The sequence below is a fragment of the Desmodus rotundus genome, chromosome 4 (genome assembly GCF_022682495.2).
Source record: "Desmodus rotundus isolate HL8 chromosome 4, HLdesRot8A.1, whole genome shotgun sequence".
In the NCBI taxonomy this organism is placed as follows: domain Eukaryota; kingdom Metazoa; phylum Chordata; class Mammalia; order Chiroptera; family Phyllostomidae; genus Desmodus; species Desmodus rotundus.
Window position 1 is genome coordinate 139,661,450 of NC_071390.1, and position 21,967 is coordinate 139,683,416.

The 21,967-nt window shown below is 41.2% G+C and overlaps 1 pseudogene; it reads right to left on the minus strand.

Moving 5' to 3' along the window:
• Nucleotides 1–11,712: 11,712 nt before the first annotated feature.
• Nucleotides 11,713–21,967, minus strand: part of LOC128780764 (armadillo repeat-containing protein 3-like) — a 57,800-nt pseudogene continuing 47,545 nt past the window's right edge.

A 21,967-nucleotide genomic window follows, 5' to 3' on the forward strand; every position in this document is an offset into this window, starting at 1 on the left:
ATGCCATCCTCCTCCCTTGCCTAGCCCAGGCCTTCGGGACTGTGCCAGTAATGTGATGGTGACCTTAAAATTAAGCCTGAAAGGAATCAGATGGTTGCTATTAAGAGATTGACCAAGGCTTTCCTCATTTCTTCATTTCCTTTCTGCGGAATTTTCGTATTTGTGGCCATAGTTTCTGATTGCAATGGTGTAGCCCTGGCAGACACAGCAGTCCTGGTTCTCACAGTGCTCATTTTGTAAAGAACATGGCGAGGGAGAGCTTTGGAGTCATTCTGTCAATGTTTTTAACTCACAATAACGTTTATGTGGCTAGCAAACATGGCTCTGCGCATGGAGAGGGCTTTCCTGTTGCTAAATTTTGTGCGACTCCTAAAGCCAGCCAGGATGGCTTCCATGTCATGATCTCTGAGTGGAGATCTGAAGTTCATTTCTGACCATTCTTAGCTGGCTTTTTATTTATATCTTTATTGTCTTATTAGCAAGGGAAATAACAACTGCATAAGGGAAATCTCCTCATCTTATTCAACAGTTAATTTTTCCCTCTAATCCTAATTTTCAAAGGAGTAAATAATTGCACACAAAAGATACAAATCAAGCTTTCTATTCAGTAAGAGTCTAAGGAGCCAGCATATTTCTCTCTCTCTCTCACTTGTATTAATAAAATGAGATTAAATTTTTTTTTTCTGGAAAGCTAAATAAAAGAAATCACACAGCTAGAAAATTGTATATACAGGACAATGACTATCAATGATTTTGCAGATAAATGACTTGATAATAGGGACAGGAATGCATTCATCTGGGCTTTTCAAAGTTTCTCTAACAGTAAAGACTGGAATGAAAAGAAAACATAGACACAGATTTTTCAAAAAAAGGAACTTATGAATAAACTAATTGGACTGTCATTTGATTTGTATGTCAGATATCTAAGTACTTAGAACACTGTTTGTTTGAGCTGTTCTCATCAGTATGATTAATGACTATTTAAAAGTGCTTGATTCCATTTGTATGCCAGCTGTTTGGGGGTAAAACAAATGGGGACTGTCTCAAGACCATCAGAGTTGGACTGTGTGCAGGATGTGGGGGCTGATACCTATGAGCTGGGAAAAGATATTGATGGCTCTGAGCTCATTGGTCTGAGATCAGACCACACTCGTGACTGAAATACAGTAGACCTTGAACAACGCAGGTTTGAACTGCATGGGTTCATTTTTACGTGAATGTTTTTCAATAAATATTGTAAATGTATTTTCCTTATGATTTCTTTTTTTTTTAAGTATATTTTATTGATTCTGCTATTACAGTTGTCCCATTCTTTTTTCTCCACTTTATCCCCCTCTGCCTGGTACCTCCATTCCCTCCAGCATTCCCCCCACCTTAGTTCATGTCCATGGGTTGTACATATAAGTTCTTTGGCTTCTCTATTTCCTATATTATTCTTAACCTCCTCCTGTCTATTTTGTACCTATCAATTTTGCTTCTTATTCCCTGTACATTTCCCCCCACTCTCCCCTTATCCCCTTCCCACTGATAACTCTCCATGTGATCTCCATTTCTGTGATTCTGTTCCTGTTCTAGTTGTTTGTTTAGTTTGTTTTGGTGTTATTTTTTTAGGTTTATTTGTTGATAGTTGTGAGTTTGTTATCATTTTACTGTTCATAGTTTTGATCGTCTTCTTTTTCCTAGATTAAGTCCCTTTAACATTTCATATGATAAGGGCTTGGTGATGAGGAACTCCTTTAACTTGACCTTATCTGGGAAGCACTTTATCTGCCCTTCCATTCTAAATGATAGCTTTACTGGATAGAGTAATCTTGGATGCAGGTCCCTGCTTTTCATGACTTTGAATACTTCTTTCCAGCCCCTTCTTGCCTGCAAGGTTTCTTTTGAGAAATCAGCTGACAGTCTTATGGGAACTCCTTGTAGGTAACTCTCTTACTTTCTCTTGCTGCTTTTAAGATTCTTTCTTTATCTTTAATCTTTCATGATTTAATTATGATGTGTTTTGGTGTGCTCCTTTTTGGGTCCAACTTGTTTTGGACTGTCTGTGCTTCCTGGACTTGTTTGTCTCTTTCCTTTGTCAGATTAGGAAAGTTTTCTTTCATTATTTTTTCAAATAGGTTTTCAGTTTCTTGCTCTTCCTCTTCTCCTTCTGGCACCCCTATGATTCAGATGTTGAAACATTTAAAGTTGGCCCAAAAGTGCCTAATCCTCTCCTCATTTTTTTTGAATTCTTGTTTCCTCACTCTGTTCTGGTTGAATGGTTATTTCTTCCTTCTGGTCCAAACCATTAATTTGAGTCCTGATTTCCTCCTCTTCATTTTTGGTTCCCTGTATATTTTTCTTTATTTCACTTTGTATAGCCTACACTTCTTCCTTTATTTTCCAGCCATACTCAATCATTTCTGTGAGCATCCTGATTACCAGCATTTTTAACTCTGCATCTGATAGGTTGACTATATCCTTGTCACTTAGTTCTTTTTCTGTAGTTCTGATCTGTTCTTTCATTTGGGCCATATTTCTTTGTCTTGGAGCACCTGTTACATTGTAAGGGGCAGACCCTTGGATATTTGCCAGGGCGGGGCAACTCAGGTAGCTGTGTTGTGGTGCTGTATGTGGGGGACAAGTCAGAGAGGGAACAATGCCACTTGCTCAGCTTTTGTCCTGCTTTCAAGAGATTGGCAGTTTCTCCCACTGCCACAGTCCCCACAGGTTTTTACAGCCAGAGGTTCTGAAACTTTATTTTCCTAACACTGGAACCCTGGGTTGCACAGTCTGTCTTGCTCCCCAGTTGTTCCTCTTGGTATCCGCACATGAATGTGGGACTGCCCAGTCCACTAGCTGCTGCCTCACCTGCCTGGTCTGTCAGCTGCCACCTTGCTACGCATCCCCTCTGCCCCAGCTTCCCATCTCCACCCCTCCTACCAGTCCAGATGAATGTATATTCTTTAACTCCTTGGTTGTTGACTTCCATACAGTTCAATTTTTTGGCAATTTTGGTTGTGTATTCTTTTTAAATTGGTTATTTTCTTTTTTTTGGCTGTTCAAGTAGGCAAAGTATATCTACATACACCTCCATCTTGGCTGGAACTCCTGGTCTGAAGCTCCAAAAATTTGGGATCATTTTACCTGCAATAAATGAAGATCATTTTTCACACTCCATCTTGGATGAAAGTCCTTATGATTTTCTTAACATTTTCTTTTCTCTAGCTAACTTTATTTTGAGTGTACAGTATATAATACATATAACATACAAAATGTGCATTGACTGTTTATGTTATCAGAATGTCTCTTAGTAAACTGTAGACTATTAGAATTAAATTTTCAGGAAGGCAAAAATTGTATGAGGATTTCAACTGCACAAGAGGTCAGTTCCCCTAACCCCTGTGTTGTTCAAGGGTCAACTATACTAAGGTCTGTCCAGAAAGTGTCCAGCCATGTAATATGAAACATAGAGACATTTATTGAAGAAGATACAAGATACAAAAAACATTGTACATAGGACAATGATGCCTTAGTCCTCTTCAAAGTAGGCACCTTGGGACCTCACATATTTCTCCCAGTCACCATTAGTTGCCCCCGTTGTATATTCCTGAATCTCATTGATGGTCTGAAATCTCTTCCCCTTCAAAGGTAATTTTAGTTTTGGGAAATGCCAGAAGTCACAAGGCGCCAGATATGGGCTTTAGTGGGGCTAAGTCACCTGGGTGATTTGATGTTTTGCCAAAAAACTCTGCATGGGGATGTGATGCATGAGCGGATGTGTTGTCCTGATAAAGCTGTCAATCACCAGGTGCCCATAGCTGCGGCCTTCTGAATCATCTGAAGAGTTTCAGAGGAGGAATGCTCAAGCTTAATGCAAAATTAGATGCAGATTCGTTGCTATTACTTGCCCATTTTGAATGCAATGGCCACATGATGCACATGCTCACTCAATGGCATCCACCACCCCCACTGACTAGTACAGTGAAGTCATCATTGTTCACACATGCACATTCCAGTCCACTCTCCTTGGCTGCCAGGCTACATTGATGTCACACAAACTGTTGTATTAACAATGGTTGGACTTTTTCTTGACAGACCTTGTATATCTAAAGTAAAGTAGATGCTGAGTACTGGGACTTATAAATACAAGAGCCTACTGCTTTGCAGGTTTTGGTTGGTGGGAAGATCTTAGCCAATGTGTAGCCTTATGCACTGCTAGCAAATTAACAAGAACTTAAGTAGTCTTAACTCTACACACTAACAGTACTTTATAAGGTAGAAATGCAAAATGAGTCATTTAGATCACAGACAAGTTGGGCCAAGCAGCAATACAAAATCATGGGAGTAATGCTATGTCCTTTCACAATGAAGCAGGTACCACAGGTTACACCTCGTGGGTCGACAAGGTGTTGGTGATGGGGAAATGAACACACACACACAGGGGATGACTTCAGGAATAAGCTCCAAAGATAGTGCGCATTTCTGCATTTTCACTTCCTGTTGCACAAGTTCAAAGTAGCTGTGCAGTGGATGAAAGTGACTTTCTTTACCACAAAACTACTTTCAAAAGTATCCAAATAAAAATGAAAACTAAGAAAAATCGCATTGTCGTCTTTAAGGTCAGTAACTTAAGGCATAAAGACAGTCAGCAAATACTGCTCGAGTTATCCTGTACCAGAGCTGAAATAGTGTTCTGTCTCATTGGAGGAGATCGAGACAGAACAGCTAGTGATTGTCAACTACTTACTCTGTTTAGCCCTGCATTGAGCATGTTGTATGCACCATCTTTCTGATTCCTCAGAGCAACCTTATGAGGTGGCTACTATTACTATCACCCCATTTTAGGGACAAGGAAACCAAGACATTTTTTTGACATCCCACAGTTAAGAACAACAGAAGCAGGACTGATCCAAAGACCACACATGCTCTTAACCACTACATGCTATGCCATACATGTGCGTTAGGAACATGGCAATGTCAGGCAGTAAGCCTATGGGAAAATGCCAAAATGAGTGACAAAGATACTGTTACAGAAGGTTATCAAAAGAGCAAAAGGCACCTGGAGAAGCTTAGAGAGATGAGGCTTGATTTAAATTCAGATTTGAACGTGTAGACAAAATTGAGGATATTGAGGATAACTACCATACCTTCTCACAAATACTGCCGTGATAGCACCATGGCAGTATGTGTGAGAAATAAAGAAAATAAAGAAAATTGGCTTATGAGTTGTTAAGCTGATATACTGTGACTATTCGTACATAATTATATAATTTTTGTATGTGTACATAAAATTTTATTGAAGTTTCTATAAATATATATTTTAAGTATATACATGTATATACATTTATAGGAGCACTGGTTAAGGCAAGTTCACATAACCATGTGTCCATCGTCTCCATTATAGAGGAGAAACTTCATAAAGCCTTGCATACTGTAAGAATTGATGAGGGTATTGGGAGAGAATTCTCCATGGGTCTACTTGTCTCTGCATGTCCTACAAACGCAGGCTTCCTAGCGGCTCCTTTTCTGGACTGTCTTCAAGTTTGTTAGCAAACAGCCTCAGAGGATGTAATGTCTCCCCTCTGGTGGAAAGGGCAGGCAGGCTTACTCTCTACCATAAAAGACTGGGTTCTCTAAACCAATCTGGGTCCCTCCTCTGTATCACAACCCGCCGCACTTGTAGGCATCTATCTTGGCCTGCTCCCATTGCCCCACGGGACTTGGGGGCGAGGAGAACTGACACAATGAGCGGTCACTTGCTGCTTGCTGTGCCCCGAATAATAAAGTCCTTTGTCTCTGACCCAGGAGTCTCATGTCTCTGGCAGCAGCCATGAAACTGTGGCAGCTAATTACGAGTAGGGTAAAACCTCAGACCCTTCACACTTCACGGACAGGAAAATTTATTTATTTTCTAGGTAGGTCAATTCTGTCCTCCTCCTTATTGAAAAATAAGGCATCTGCTTTGGCATCCATTGGATGGATATCAAGTAGATCCACCTTGGAGTTCAGAGAAGCCAAGGAAGATAAAATGCCTGTGTGAGAGTCTCCCCTGAATGCTCAGACAGGGTGTCCAGGGACCAGGTTAAGTCAAGGGCAGCCCTTTCCATGTCCATACCCTCAAAGTGCTCAACATCCAAAGCGAGGGTTGACAAGGTGGCCCATGAGCCAAATCTGGCTCACCTCTGTGATACTAAACAAAGTTCAGTATCTATGGCTGCTTTTGTGCTACAATAGCAGAGTTGAGTGGATGCAATAGAGACGGTACGGCCAGCAAAGCCTAAAATACTATCTGGCCCTTTAAGGAAAACATTTGCTGACTTCAGGTCTAAAGGAAGAGAAAGATACATTAGGAATAAAATAGTCCCTCAAAACATGCTGAAGGCAGTGGTATGAACAGAACATTATGTCAGAATCAAACAGAAAGCTATAAACACACACATATGCACACACTAACATATACATATGTACCTCCCCTACCCCCTTGCACACACGCATTGGTCATTTACATGCATAGTCTTATTTCATCCTCAGTGGCTTTATTAGGCCATACAGACAAGGATCATGTATAAAGGACACATGGACAAATCCAAAGAGGGGTAGGATTGAGGGTGGGAGGTGGGGATACCTGGGGTGGGAGATTGGGGGGGGGGAAAGGGAGACAACTGTACTTGAAAAAATTTTAAAAAAATAAAAAAATATTAAAAAATAAAGTGTTGCCATTTAGTAGCTGAGTGATTTTTGGGTAAGTTACTCAACTTCTCTGTGCCTCACTTACTGAGCGTGAGTAATGCTACCTTATACTCATAGGGTCCTGGAAGGATTAAATGAAGGCATAGACTAGCCTCTGACACACAGTGAGCAACAGGTAAATAGTTGTTACTCTTTACCCCCACTCCTCTCCAGAAGAGCAGATGGAGGAACAGAGAGGTGTAGTAATTTTGTCAAGGTCACACAGTAGAAAAAGGTAGATGCAGAACTTAATCTCAGCTCTAACTCCACACCTGGGCTTTTCACCACTGTTGTGATATTGCTTCTCAATAATAAAGGCTTATTGAACTTATAAGTAAAATCACCACAGTAAAATTTCTTTACTTTTTCCAAAAATTCTTTTTATTTTTTAAATTATGATTCGTGGCTTATTTATTGGCAGATCCTACGGGTCTCCATGCTGGGTGAGTTCTGAAAGAGCCTTAATTGAATTCACTATTTAATACATTCACACCTAACACTTTGATAGCTGTTCTTTGATGTTACAACTACTTTGATTATTAAAATAATTGTATTCATAGGATTAAAAGCAAAGATTTTGTTAGTAATCTATATAATATTAAAGTAATTTTAAGTAAAGAATGGTACTTTTAAATACTAAACTCTAGATAAATGATTTGATACTATTGTATTCCTGTAAGAATTTAGCAAACTGAGGTTTTCCATTCAGTTTTCCTAGAGTCAGTTTATCCTACCCTGAGTATTCAGCTGGTTAAAGCAAATAAGTCCCATCAGTGTGTGGACTACAGCCTTCTTGTGAATGGCTCTAAGGGAAAAGGCACCATCCCCTGAAATGCCTGCATCTTACCTCCATGTTACTGCCTTTGGCAGAGGAATGGTGTAGTAATATCTTGCTGAAGAAAAAGTTACCATTTAAATAATTCTTGACGCGGATCCCGGCCCGCAAGATCCATTGTGGTTGCAATATACACATACACACGGACTACAGAAATCCTGTGGAGGAAAAGGGATGGCACGGCCACTCCCTCAAGAGGAGAGCGCTCAGGCTTTTATTGTTTTTCTAGGCCCCTTACATCAAAGAAGGTGCTCCTTTACTATACAAAGGTTTGTTTCGGGTGGTTATCTTTTGCAGACAAAGTAGAGGGTGTCGCTGAATACATCAAAGGAGGATATTTGCAATGTAAAGGAAGAAGTGGTCCAAATGGCTAGGTTCCATACCTGGAAGGTCTAGCCCAGATTTTAGGAAGATAAAGATACTCAGTAAACATTTGCTGCCTCAATTCAGGGTGAGGGAGTTTTAGCAAGAGCAAGTCTCACAGCAGTCTAGGTACAATGCAGGCCTGATTTCCCACTGGAGAACCTATCCGTGGACGTGGGTCCTGCCTGCCAACCTCGCTCCCCACTGGCTTTTCCAAGTGGGGGCTGAGCCACATTTCCCACGCTTGGAACGGTTCCCCACAAATTCTATGTCAATAAAAAGAAAAGGCAGTATCCATTTGATTTTTCATATAGTTTTGAGCTTCTAGAAAGTATTTTTCATGGATGACAATGCTCTTTCTTTGACAAGGAAATAATACTTTGGAAATCTGAAATATACTCACTAAAAACACAGTGCAAACTGGAATCCTCACTTATGACACCTGCTCAAAGGCTGGAGGCTTTGAAAAGAATTGTTTATTTCTCCATTTAAATAATAGCAATTTTTGAAAATTAGATATTAATTTTAATGAAATGATTTAATCTCCAGAAAAGAAACTGTAGCTTTTGATTCTGACAAACTCACAAGTAGCTTTTGTATAAATTGTTTTGAAATCTCACAACCACAACAGTTTTCAGTGTCTGCAGTTTTTAAGCGACAGGACTCTAACTCAGCTCTCCATAGCTCTAGACGTTGCCCCACATTTCCTGGATCTAGTGCTGACCAAATAGCATGTTATTCCACAAGGAGATCCTTAGCACTTTCTCCTCCCACTGCGGCGACGGAGGCCGTGCGTTTCAGATGGGGCAGCACAGATCGAGGGGCTGCTGTCAGCCTGGGTGCTTGAGTGGCTGTGTGGAGCAGAACGCTCTCTACGGGCCTGTGTTTGACATATAAGGTGATAAAAGACGTCTGTGCTGAGCTACTGAGGTTCAAGGATTATTACCTCTGTATAGATGTTCTATTCAAATACAACTGTCTTTGCCTCTTCTCCAAGAGAATCATCTTCTCCATCCTGATCCGTCTCGGAGAAGATGAACCCCTTGGATCAACTCATTGGTTTGTAGAAACTCTTTCTTTATTAAAGATTTGAACATTTTGTTTGTTACATGTGCTGCCAATTTTTCTCCCTGCTTATAATCTTGTTCACATTTAATTTTGCTGAACAGAAGTAATTTTGCTTACCCTGTGTTTTCTGAACAGGAATTTAAAAGTTTTATGTAGCCAAAGTTGTCAACTATGTTCTATGACTTCTAGTTTGTTTATTTTTAAATCATAAATAGAAAAGAGCTCCATTTGCCAAGATTACAATTTACAATTATCATTTACCGAATAGGCTATCGTTTCCCCATAGGACAAAAGAAGCTATGTCTGGACTTAGTATTTTTCTATGTTTATGCCTGCTTCATACTAATTTAGTTATTATTGCTTTTTAATATATATTTTTATATATAATGGAGCCAATTCCTCTTTGTTTTTCTATTTCAAAATATTATTGGTACTCATAAACATTCATTCTTCCAGATGAATTTTACTATTTGTCAAGTTCCAGAAAAGAAAGTGTGTTGGGATTCTATGTGAAATTATACTAAATGTGTATATTAATCAACAAAATGGTATCTTCATTTATTCAGATCTCATTAAAATTTTGTTTTTTAAAATGTATTTTTTGTTAAATCAACTTTTAGGTATTTTATAATTTTTGTTGCTATTGTGAATATGTTTTCTTTTTATACTAGATTGGATTATTATTAAATTTTATGACTATACTTAACTGGTAACACAGTATAGATAAACTTCAAAGACCTGGGAACAGAATTTAAACTCATTCCTGTTAACAATTACCCAGGCTCTAGTTAAGACGGGCGGCACACGCAGTGTCTCGAAGATGAACAAGATGTGTTTGGCCCGTAGGTGCCAGACTAAAAGCTGTGGTGTCTGTCTGCCTGGACCATGGCACGGGGGCTCTGCACGGAGCCTCTCCCCCACTCCATTGTGATATTGGGCCCTATAAAACTCTTTCCAAAACTTACCAGGAGGCTGTTTTTCAGAAAGGTTACTTTCTGTATTATACTTGTGATCTGTTTGAAGCTCCAAGAGAGGAATTCCCTGGTCTTTGCTCCTCCTGAGAAACTGCTCTGTGCTTTCACCTGGTGGACCTGATTGTACATCATGTAACAGAGTATCTCCTCCACACGGGCTGCTAGAGAGCACAGTCTCAAACTTTCACTCACTTCTAAAACATGCATAATATTTTCATGGATGCATTTCAATTCTAAGCTTATTCCTGGCCGTGTTGAACTTTCTTTCCTACACTTATGCCTCTTTTTCACTTATTTGTTTTATTTAATTTATTGGGGTGATATTAGTAAGTAAATGTATATAATTCTATAATACATCACTGTATATTGTATTGTGTGTTCACCACCCCTAGTTAAGTCTTCTATCACCATTTATCCCCCCTTTACCTTCTTCTACTTTCCCCCTCTCCTTCTCTCTGGTCTGCTTCCATGAGTCTTAGTCTTTTTTTCTACCCTTCTCACCCAGCCCCTATTCTCCTCCTCTCTGACAGCTGTCAGTCCCTTCTCTGTATCCGTGAGTCTGTCTCCACTTCATTTGTTTTGTCCATTAGATTCCACATATAAGTGAAATTATACAATATTAACTTATTTTATTATGTTACCACAATTATATCTTTGAAATCTACTTTAAATGCCTTCTGGGTCAAAATGCTCAGAAGAGTTTGTATTCTCTAATTCATGCTCTAGTTCATGGAATTGCCCAATAAATATAGTTACCACACTGTTTGATATACAGAACTTTATTTTGAAATAAAGAACTATTACAGCCTTTGAAAATACAAGCTGGGTCATACAGAATAATCTTGGCCTTAATTTCTAAAATCTAACTTACTTTTGAAAACCTCATAGTAAAATGATTATACAAGTAAACTTTAAAGTCTGACCAAGAAATAAATAGTTCATGAGATTCATCATATTGCATATTTTTATCTGTTGCCATTTGAAATGTGTGTTTGCTCTGTTTTGTGCACAATTCCTCAGCAAAGATTTATTCTATTTCTATATTTCAAAGTTTCCCAGAAAAGAATTTTTAAATTGTTTAAATTTAAAGTAATGCTTTTGTCACCCAGCATTAACATGTGTAAAAGCAAAACAGAATTGCTTTCAACTGAAGGTATATTTCCAAATCAACATAGATAGGACAAATACAATTTATGGAAATAGTTTTTAGAAATATTTATAGCTTAGTGAAGTATTTCAAACCTTGTTTTAAATAAGTTTTAAAAAACATGAACCAAAAAATTTTAGAATTTGTAATACTAGATCTATAAATATTCAAACTATAAATAATCTTAACCCTATGAAAGTGAGAAAGGTGACTGAAGACATTAAACGCCACTGAGTTTATTTAACCAAGTGCTCCTGACGTGTTCCGGGCACGAAGAATGACAGTGATGAGGCTGCAGAGTCGTCTGGGATGAGCAGCTGAGTGTTTTTACAGCAGGAGTCCCACAGGGCGGAGATGGTCCTTAGGAAACCTGCGGTGGACTAATTTTGACAATAATAAGCTTTTCACGAGGGGCAGTAAGCACACTATGATCTAATCAGGCTAAACTTTTGCCAAAGCCTGGATTCAGAAGTGCAACCATGTCAATCCATTTACTCATTTCCACACAAAGTTTCAAATACCTTTATTTAAGTAAATAAAAGTAATGGGTGAACTTCATAGAAAATCTATAGAGTAAATTTCTTGTTTGAGCCCTTTTGTTTTATCTGATAGTTTTAGAGAAATCTGTAAAGATCTGCTTCTTTACTTTTTAGCTTCATCAGTCCACCTGGATGGAACATGAGGTCAACAATGTATACTTCAGGACGGTGACCCCCAATCACTCCCTTCTGAGATTCGTTCATCAGCCTAACTTCATTCCACGCTCTTCCATAATCCCCTCGAACCAGGGGGCAGCTGATGCCACTTTCACCAGCCAGAGCCTGTGGGTGAAAACACGAGATCAACCAAGAGTGAAGAGGGAGGGGGTGGGGGGAAATCCTTAGTTGTAAGACCCACCTTGGTTGCAGGTGAAATATGCAACTCTTGCAAAGAAGTGCTTAGATAGGAGGCTGAAAAAATGTGGAATACTGTGATAGGAGCCGATAAAATGTGGTGCATTTCCTTGTTCCTCAAGATCCTGTAGATTTAAAATTCTGTGTAGGTCCTGCTAGGAAGTGACGTTTTTCAGGCAGTCCCACCTCATTGTATCAGCAAAGATTGATAATGTCTTTGGAGAAAAGCTGTTCCACAGGTTTTCAGCACTGGTGCATCTATCAATCTTTCCATGTGCCGGGGCCGCTCTCTGACTGTGATACACAGTGAGACTGAATGGAGGGACCAAATGGGTGGGGACCTATGTCTAGCCAATTTATTCTGGGTGAGGTACACAGACAGATGTTGTAGAGCAGGAGAGAAATTGTGAGTGGTTGGTCCTTCCTGGGCTGTCTGCTGCCCGCTTCTCGGGGGTTGCTTATGTTTTTAGGGACTTGTCTCTTTAATTTGTCTTGATGTAGAGGTTATTTAAAAAAAAAAGTAGCCTTAAAATAATCTGGAAACTTCTTAGCCACACTATAGTGTATAAGAGAGCTGGCTCAGGCAGAGGAGCGGGCAGCTCCGTTCATCTGCTCTCAGACGAGGACCGGATTTGAAGTCAGAACACAGAGCGGGGAGAGTGTGAAAGCTTCCGAGAGAGAGAACGTTAGCGGAGGAGAGCGTGCGGAGTGCACAGAAGTCTGCAGAAGCCCGCTCGCCTGCTGGGCACCTGGGCTCCGGTGGTCCCGGCTTTCCAGGCGGACCGCCACCGCTGCCCAGCCCAGCACTGCTGGTTGCACAGAGTCGGGGAGGCAGCAGATCAGCTCAGGACGCGAGCTACCGGGGCAGTGCGAGAAGGCCTGGCAGGTGCGGGCTCCAGAAACAGCACAGTGGGAAGAGGCAGGCCCGAGGCTGAAAACCTCTGGAGGGAGCAGGGACAGCGCGCCGTCAACACTCTGTGTTACAGTGGAGCCGAGGGGATCTCCCCAATGCCATCCGGGAAAGATTCAGGGAGAAACGTTATCGAAAATTGGCGGAGGCCCCGGAAGGAGGTGGCCGGCCCTTACGTGGGAAGCTGTGTGATTTCTGTAGAATCCAAGCTACCAACATAAGCAGAAAAGCAGAATGTGTGTTTGGGCCAACACCCTCCAGGAAACCCACAAAGAGGACGAGCAAAGGGACTTCCCCATAAGTGCATTGCTAGGACTTAGATAACAAGGACTGACAGGAGAGGAGGTCAGCAAAATAGAGGGAAACTAAGTTTTTTTTTAACTGCGCCTGAGTGTGCCGCGTTGCTAAATTTGGGCCAATCGCTAACCGCAGAGATCAGCTTCTGGATAAGTTGCTTGCTTGCTCTTGCATAAAAACCCTAGTCTGTAAGCGTTAGGCGCGGCTCTCATTTGCAGCTCTACGGAGCACCGTGACTCCGGTCACTTTGGGAGAGTCCGCCCCTGCGCAGGTAAAGCTTGTTTGGCCAATAAACCATCTATAAATCTCTTAAGAGTCTGAGTCCGTCAGTTCCTAGAACGAGAACCTTCGATCTCGCATCTCGCATATAACAATTTCCAGGGAAAGGGAGCCCGTGGAGAACAGGACACCCAAGGGACCCGCGATACAGCGTGGGGGCCGTAGAGAAATTCTTATAGAAGGGGAGCTGAGGCAGACACCTTATCCCCTACCAGGCTTGACAGAGACCCCGGGCGTGCAGGTGTGAGCGCATGGGTGGGATGTAGAGCTTTGCTAACCAAAAAACTCAGAAGCAGAGAATACACTGAAGGAACGGGAGGACCCAACCCAACATGGCTTGCAAGCAGAGGGCAGAGCAGAGTGGAGAATTTGTACTTTAAAAAAAAAAGAATTGCATTAATTTTGTGTCTTTCAAACCCAAGACATTCTGTTTTATTTCTCCCTGTCTTATACACACACATGGAAGCCATACATGTGTGTTGTAGAGCACATTTCAGTCTCCTAGACGGTGCAGCGTTATCTGAGTGAATGGGGCAGAAGTCACAGCGCTTGGTTACAACACCCAGAATCACAGGGCCATATGTCATCACAATAATCTGAAAATATTTTCTGATATTCACTACCATAAGTCTCCATCCAGGTGCAGTTCAATAAGATTTTTATATGTAAATTGAAAAAAGAATCAAGCTAAATTCAAAATAGCAAATGTTCAAAAGCATCTGTTTATATCATTTGATATGTGTAAAGAGAAGTCGTGTGACATGTCAGGTATATTCCACCTGTTACCAAGTCCCGACTACTTTCCACCTCCGTATTTCTCAGATCTCTCTTTTCTCCATCTCTATGTCTCTCATGGAATCCAATCCACCCTACTCTCTTGTGAATTAGTATAAATATTGTCCTGATAGTTCTCTCTTCTTCCTCTCCAATCCTTTCTCCATCTTAAAGCTAAAGTAATCTTTTAAAAAAATTTTATTGTATTTTTTCCACTATGATTTAGTCCCCTTATATCTCACCCCAATCACCACGCTGCTGTCCATGTCCATGTGACCTTTTAAAAGAATCCATAGAATCACGTTGCTCCTGCTTAGAGCTGTCATGGCTCCCATCGCTCAGATGAAGCTCCTGACACCTCACGTGGCCTCCAGGCCCTGCGTGGGCCGAGCCTGCCCCCCTCACCTCCCGCGCTCCCTGCCACCCCTCTGGTTGCTAGTGCTCTGGGCCCCTAGGACTGGCGGGACTCTGTCTCACCTCAGGGCATCCCCGTATGCTGTTCCCACTTCCTGACACTCTTCCTTCGGGAATATTCCCATTCATCTGTCAAGGTTCCACACAAATGTCTCAAGGAAACATTTCTGACCTCAAAACTAGGTTAGGTGTCTTTTTCACACGATCTCAGAGCATTTATTTGCTGAACAGATATACATATATTTTTGTTTTAAAAAAGATGTTTGGCACAAATGTTCACAGAGAATAGCAGCAATCTTGAAATATTATTTTACAGCACTTGTTACAGAAAGGAATTCAGCACATAGTTTTTAATGAGTGCCTAAGCCCCACAATAAGAAAGCACTTACAGCCTGGGCACAAGAATATTATTAAGAAAAAATTCAATTACACAATGGCGTCTACCTATGGTTCACTGAAAACTGTGTGATTTCATATCTGCTTTGCATTCACGTTCCCTTCGTCCAAAACACCCTTCCCTACACCTCCTGCACCTGTGCCTGAGGCACTGGAGTCGGCCCCTCAAACCCTGCTCAGCCACCCTTTCCTCTGTGAAGCTACCTGTGACCATCACTCCCCCTCCTTGTTAATCACTCCCTCCTCTGTGCTCTGTCTGCACCTGCACCTGCTTCTTAGAGGCAGTGTTTGAGTCTTATTTATATCCCCTGTGCTGACAGGTCAATATGTTTTAATTGACTTGGATCACCTCAAAGGGAGTGATGAAGAAAACCTCTGTGGGTGTTGAGAAGGGGTGAGGGAACAGTACTCAGCTCAACTTGGAGTTTGCAAGAAGGAAGAGACCCAACAAAATTGGGATCCCCCTTTGTATCATTAACAGCTGCTGTTGAAATTGGGGTATTTCTTCCCCACCTGATGCTTCTGCAGTTATACCATGATGTAACTTTTAAATGCAGTTTTATAAATGCAGTCTTGCACTTTGGAGAACTGTTGAGGGATCTGTCCATTTTATATATCAAGGGATGGCTGTATTTTGTCTTTGCAGACACTGCTGACTCTGTTTATTTTGGTTGCGTCATCAGATGACACCATTGGGTACCTTTCAGAATCTGATCCTTGCTGCAGTTTTGAGGTTCCCATTTAATGCCTCTGCAAAGACTGGTTCTGTGAATCAAGGGTGACCTTGGGCAGCACAGAAATCTGTTTAACGGGGCCCACATACACGGCCATGTGTGGGACCTGACGGAACAGATGGTGATATTGGCAATCAGAACCTTGTTTGTTAACAGTGATTGCAACCACCGCCCCCAGCAGGACTTTTCACGTGGCAGCAGACACGCTGCAGGTGGTCGGAGAGGTGCGTGTGCAGCAGCCCCTCAGGGTTGGCGTGTTTGAGCCTTGCGGGCTCCCAGGGCCTCTGTACAGGTGTGCGGGGGTGGGACACCGGCCATGATGAGAAACAGGTTTCCTGGTTATCCCGGCCAGATTTGGAATGCTGTGAACAGGATTCCTGACTCTTGTTCCAGCCAGTTTTTCAACAAAGGTAATGATCCCAGATGTCCAGTGTGTTCCTTAAATTGATCGATTCCAGACTCCAAAACCACCGTGACCCCACTGCAGCCCCGCAGCAGCAGAAGACTTTGGTCTGTGCCCCTGACCTCTGGCTGAACTCCAGGACTGACGAAAGCAGCCAGGAGGATTTTCTCCTTTTTAAGAAATAGTATTTAAAGAAGCTTATCAGGCCCTGACAGGTGTGGCTCGGTGGTCTGGGCGTTGTCCTGCAAGGTGAAAGGTCACCAGTTCTATTCCCGGTCAGGACACAGGCCTGGGTTGTGGGTTCCATCCCCGATCAAGGTGTGTGTACAAGAGGCAACCAATCGATAATCAGTGTTTCTCTCTCACATCGACATTTCTCTCCCTCTCTTTCTCCCTCCCTTCTCCTCTCCCTAAAAATAAAGAAATAAATTCTTTAAAAATAATAATAAAGAAACTTATCAGAAAAAAGGGAGAGAATCACAATTAGTTGCAGGGAAATGCTTGAAATGAAGAGTTTTTAAGTGACATCATTATTAAGGTAAAACCCAGCCACAGAAACAAATGCGCAAAGTTTTCCATCCTATAGCAAAATTAAAAATGCAAAAATTATTTAAAAGTATGTGAAACCAAATTGTTTCTCTCATACTGATTCACTTTGGTAGGCGTGGTTTTGAGACGTTCAGAATGTGCTTTTCTGCTACAGTTGCTGAGACATTGTGGTTTCTCAAGAGAGAAACGCGAGTTGCAGAGCGACCAGTACCTGCCGACCCCCGCGAACAGCACGCAGGTTTTCGTCTGGGGAAATCAAGTGCAATTTTCTTACAAGTGACATGGAATCCTTATTGACCTATCTGTTCAATCACAGTACTTCACTGCTATACACGCCACCTTCTGTTTCAAAAGCTGGCATGCCTGCCAATAATTAACCAGCTGCCATGAGGAAGGAACAACTGTCTTCATTTTACATGGCTGACTTGTCTCCTGATGGAATAGGAATAATGGTCAAGGTGTTATAATATTCACCATAAATGGCTTTTGCTGTTACCAAATGTTTCTGTTTAGCCTGAAAATCAGTCTATTTATATATCTGTAGATGACAAGGGATACAGCCATATTGTTGATTTTCTTACCTAAATAATTAGAACGCTGAATGCTCTAGTGTGACAGCAAATGAAAAACCCCTGGCTCTTGCCAGGACCGGGCGTTCTCACCAGCTCTGACATCACGTCTTCAGAGAGGCCTTCTTGGACAAGCTCTGTGCTGGTGCCTAGGACGGACTCCCTTTGCAGCCCCGGTGTCCTGTATGCCCTCTCTACGACCCCGTGCTGCAGCATTTAATCTACGCTGCCAGCACTTCTGAAACTACCTCTTAAAACCTTCTCAAGTATTGTTTGTCTCCCTGACTAAAATGTGAGTTTCCTGAAAGCAGTTGCATGGAACCTCTGTCGTGTTCCCTACCGCGTCTTCACCGCCTGAAATGGGGACTAGCACGTGAAGAATCCAAGCATTGGTGAAATAATTACAAAAGAAGCCAAAGATCACAGGAAGTTCTTTAGCTTTAGGGAGAAAATGATGACAGTGGTGAAGTGTGACCCTGTCTAGTTCCTGGTAGAAGTTGTGTCCCCGACTCAGTGATACTGGGTAGAGGGTAATCACTCAGAGGCACAAAATATAACAGATACTCAAGATTCACTTTTTGTTGTTTGTTTTATAGTTAAGAAAGGTAAAATTTAGAGAGACTAAAAACTTATTCACGAAGCAATGTAAACAGGATTAAAAACATAGTGTTCTATTAGTGCATTATCTTTTTTTACAATCATCAATTTCTTAAGCTTAAAAAGTAGAGCATTTTCTAAGGAAAAAAGGCCAGAATCTACCTGGTTCACTTCATCATTCCTCAAGGAATGAGAAACAAGGCAGACCACTTGATTTATAGCATAATGGGAAATTTTACTAGCCATTGAATATATTTTTTGCCTTTTCTTACTCTTTATAAGAGAGGGAAGAGGAAGAAGAGGAAGAGAGGAGGAATAGTGGGAAGAGGAACAAGCAAAGAGTAGAATGACGGTAGGAAGGAAAGGAGGAGAAAAAAATTCACTCCTCCAAAGTGCTTATTGGAGTTCAAGGAACCCTGGTCCTTCCAGTCTAGAGGAATTCAAAGAGATCAAGAAGGCAAAGGGAAACATTTTGGTGGGAAAGATTTGGAGAAGTTCACAGTCAAGGAGACAGCGAGCAGAAGACAAAGATAAAAGTTGCAAGGGTGGAAATTAAGAGCTTCAACTCCTGCAAGCTCCCAATAGATGCACAGGACAGACCACCTCAGCGTGCGTGTCCTCCCCACCCTGTGACCTGGAGCCTCAGCGTGAGTGTCCTCCCCACCCTGTGACCTGGAGCCTCAGCATGAGTGTCCTCCCCACCCTGTGACCTGGAGCCTCAGAGTGAGTGTCCTCCCCACCCTGCAACCTGGAGCCTCAGCGTGACTGCCCTCCCCACTCTGTGACCTGGAGCAAAGGCCACGCCTCTGTTTCCTTGTATCATGTGACAATTTCTTGGATCATGGGAAAATATGATCATATTTCTAAGCTTGCATGTGTGTGTAAATTTTCATTTTCAGACAACTTCTCAGCTAGACAGCCAAATCTCCAGCATCTGCAGGGCTAGAGCTGGGGCGATTTCCTCAGGAATCCCACCCAAGTGTTTCCATTCAGGTGTAGTCATTGAGCAACGAAGGCCGTTTCCAGAGGGAAGACTAATCTAGGGAAAAGGCTAATATAAAAGGCCAAGGGTGAGCAAAAATGGAACTTAGGTAGATTTTTGAAGTACTGCTTCAAATTGAGAGAGTGAGGGAAAATTCACAAAATATAAAGATAGGCAAACTGCTAATTTTCTCTGAAAATCACTAATTTCCAGTAACACAAACCTAAAAGAGGTACCAGCAACTTTAAAATAACATTATGTAAATGTCAGTCTCTGCTTCCTGGGAAATAAAAACACGTGGATAATTTTCTAGTTGAACATTTCATGAGATTCATCTGGCCTCACAAGACTGGCAGCTAATAAAGTTCAAACTGTGATGGGCAAGCAGGCATCAGCTTACACAACATGGGGATGTGGAGTCAACTGGTTTTATTTCAAAATACAGCTTTTCATTCTATGTATTTCTTTAAATCCAGAAGGATTTTCTCAGTCCGCAGTAGTTTATGTTATAACAACATCCCATCAGGCAGAGATGGAAAAGTGTCCGTTCAGTGAACTTGGATAGAAAGAATGCAGAGATAGCTCTCAAGTCCACCATGATGACTGCGCCCATCCATTTTACCTGTTCATTCCAGAAGCCTTTTTAAAGTAGTAAGTACACTTTATGTAAGTTCTTCTTAAAAATATTTTATTGTATTTTTTCCATCATCATTTAGTCCCCTAAATGGTAATGGAAACAATCATCCTTAATACAAAAGTTTGAAACATCCTTAATATGAACCTGAGCTCCCTGAAGTATTTTGAAACCAGCTCAAGTTATCTTGCAGGACGCTCCTATTGTGAGCATTCTAAATCAAAGTGTAAAGCATCTTTCAATACAATGACATAAGTAAGAATTTTAAAACAAAAATAATCTTTCCTATTATACAAAGAGCAAAAAATCTACCTTTAGGGTAACTGCAATAACAATAGCATTAGTCTATGTTTTTCAAGTGTATTACATTTATCCTCCGTGGTTATAGAGCACAGCAGACATTCAGCCACCAGAACAATGAATGTGTCAACACATTTCAAAGTGACTACACCTTAAAAAAGAACAAAGACAAACCCAAACATCTATTAACACACATTTAGCAGTAGAGTACTATCTCTTTAAAAGCATCACAATTAATTCTTTTCAGATCACTATCTTTCAATAATGCTTTAAAATATTATTTTAGACACTTTGGAGACTGTTTCAAATTAAAGTTGTGTGGTTCACTAAAATACAGAGGAATTCTTCCATTACCTTTTTTGCCTTTCCCGCAACTTCCTCCCAAACTGCCACTAGGGGTCAGTATGAAAACACAGTTCCTCTCTCTGATGGAAGGGAGAAGGAACTGAAAACCTTTCCCTGTGAAAAACCCTGCACAACAAAGACAATAACTACACAACTGTAGCATTATTAAATCCCACTGATACATCAAGTCTATAGTATGAGTTTGCACTTTTCATAAAACTGTATTTTAATTTTATAAATTGCTGTGGATTATTTCTAAAGTCAATGTTTCTTTAATACAAAAGTATTCTAAGTGACAAGATTACCTGTTCTAAGTGAATCTGTGCCTATTGGCCAAGATGAGTGATCTGGAACAGACATTGAAATTTAATTTCAGTGTAGGGGTAGGCGGAGGTAGGCAAAGGGTGGGGAGAAGGGGGCCGGAAAGAGACTTGCTTGAGGTGATGGGTGCGCGATGCAGTGCGTAGGTGATGTCCCATTGAGTTGTACACTCGAAACTTGTATGGTTTTGTGAACCAATGTCACCCCAATGAATTAAAAAAAATTATTTTCAAACAGTTACAGTGCACCTCTCTAGCTATCTCAATAGTATATGACATCTGTCCAGAAAGTATCCATCCATGCACTATGAAAAAGAGAGACATTTATTTTTTATTTATTTATTTATTTTTTTTAAAGTGCAGACTTTTTATTGTAATTTTTTCCATTACCATTTAGTCCCCTTTTTTTTTTTTTTTTTTTTTAAATTTTTTTTATTGTTATGCAATTACAGTTGTATGCCTTTTCTCCCCATCCCTCTACCCCACCCCAGGTGAACCCACCTCCCTCCCCCCTCTCCACCCTCCCCCTTGGTTTTGTCCATGTGTCCTTTATAGTAGTTCCTGTAATACCCTCTTCCCACTATCCCCGCCCCCACCCCCCACCCCCGCCCTGGCTATTGTTAGATTGTTCTTAACTTCAATGTCTCTGGTTATATTTTGTTTGCTTTATTAAAGATACAAGAAACATTGTACACAGGACAATGACGCCTCAGTCCCCTTCAAAGTAGGCACCTTGGGACCTCACACAGTTCTCCCAATCGCCATCAGCTGCCTCATCCATTTTCCTGAATCTCATCTATGGTATGAAATCCCTTCCCTTTTAAGAGTGATTTTAGTTTTGAGAAAAGCCAGAAGTCACAGGGCACCAAATCTTGGTTGTAGGGCAGCTGAGTCACCTGGGTGATTTGATGTTTTGCAAAAAAACTCTACAGGAGACTTGATGCATGAGCGGGTGCATTTTGTGATGAAGCTGCCAATCACCAGTTGCCCATAGCTGTGGCCTTCTGAATCATCTGAATAGTTTCTGCAGAGGAATGTTCAAGCTTAACAGAAACTTCTATGCAGATTCATTGCTCTGCTTCCTCAGTCATTTCAAATGTGATGGCCACACAGTGCACATGTTCACTCTACTGGCGTCTACCACCCCCATTGACACTTACAGTGAAGTCATCATTGTTCACACATGCACATTCCAGTCCACTCTCCTTGGATCACAGGTCACATTGAAGTTGCACAAACCGGTCCTGTTATATTAACAATGGTTGGACTTTTTCCAGAAAGACCTCTATATCCTATCTCTTCCTCTCGAGGAGTGCAGGGGGGAAGTAAAATTTGTAGTACTTTGCGAACTTTAGAGAAGTGAGTTTTTTTCCTTCAAAATGACTACAAATTCACTATACTACAGCTTTACGTGCACAATAAAATATAGGTAATTCTAAGGAATAGCATTATTCTATACTTAAATCTACAGAA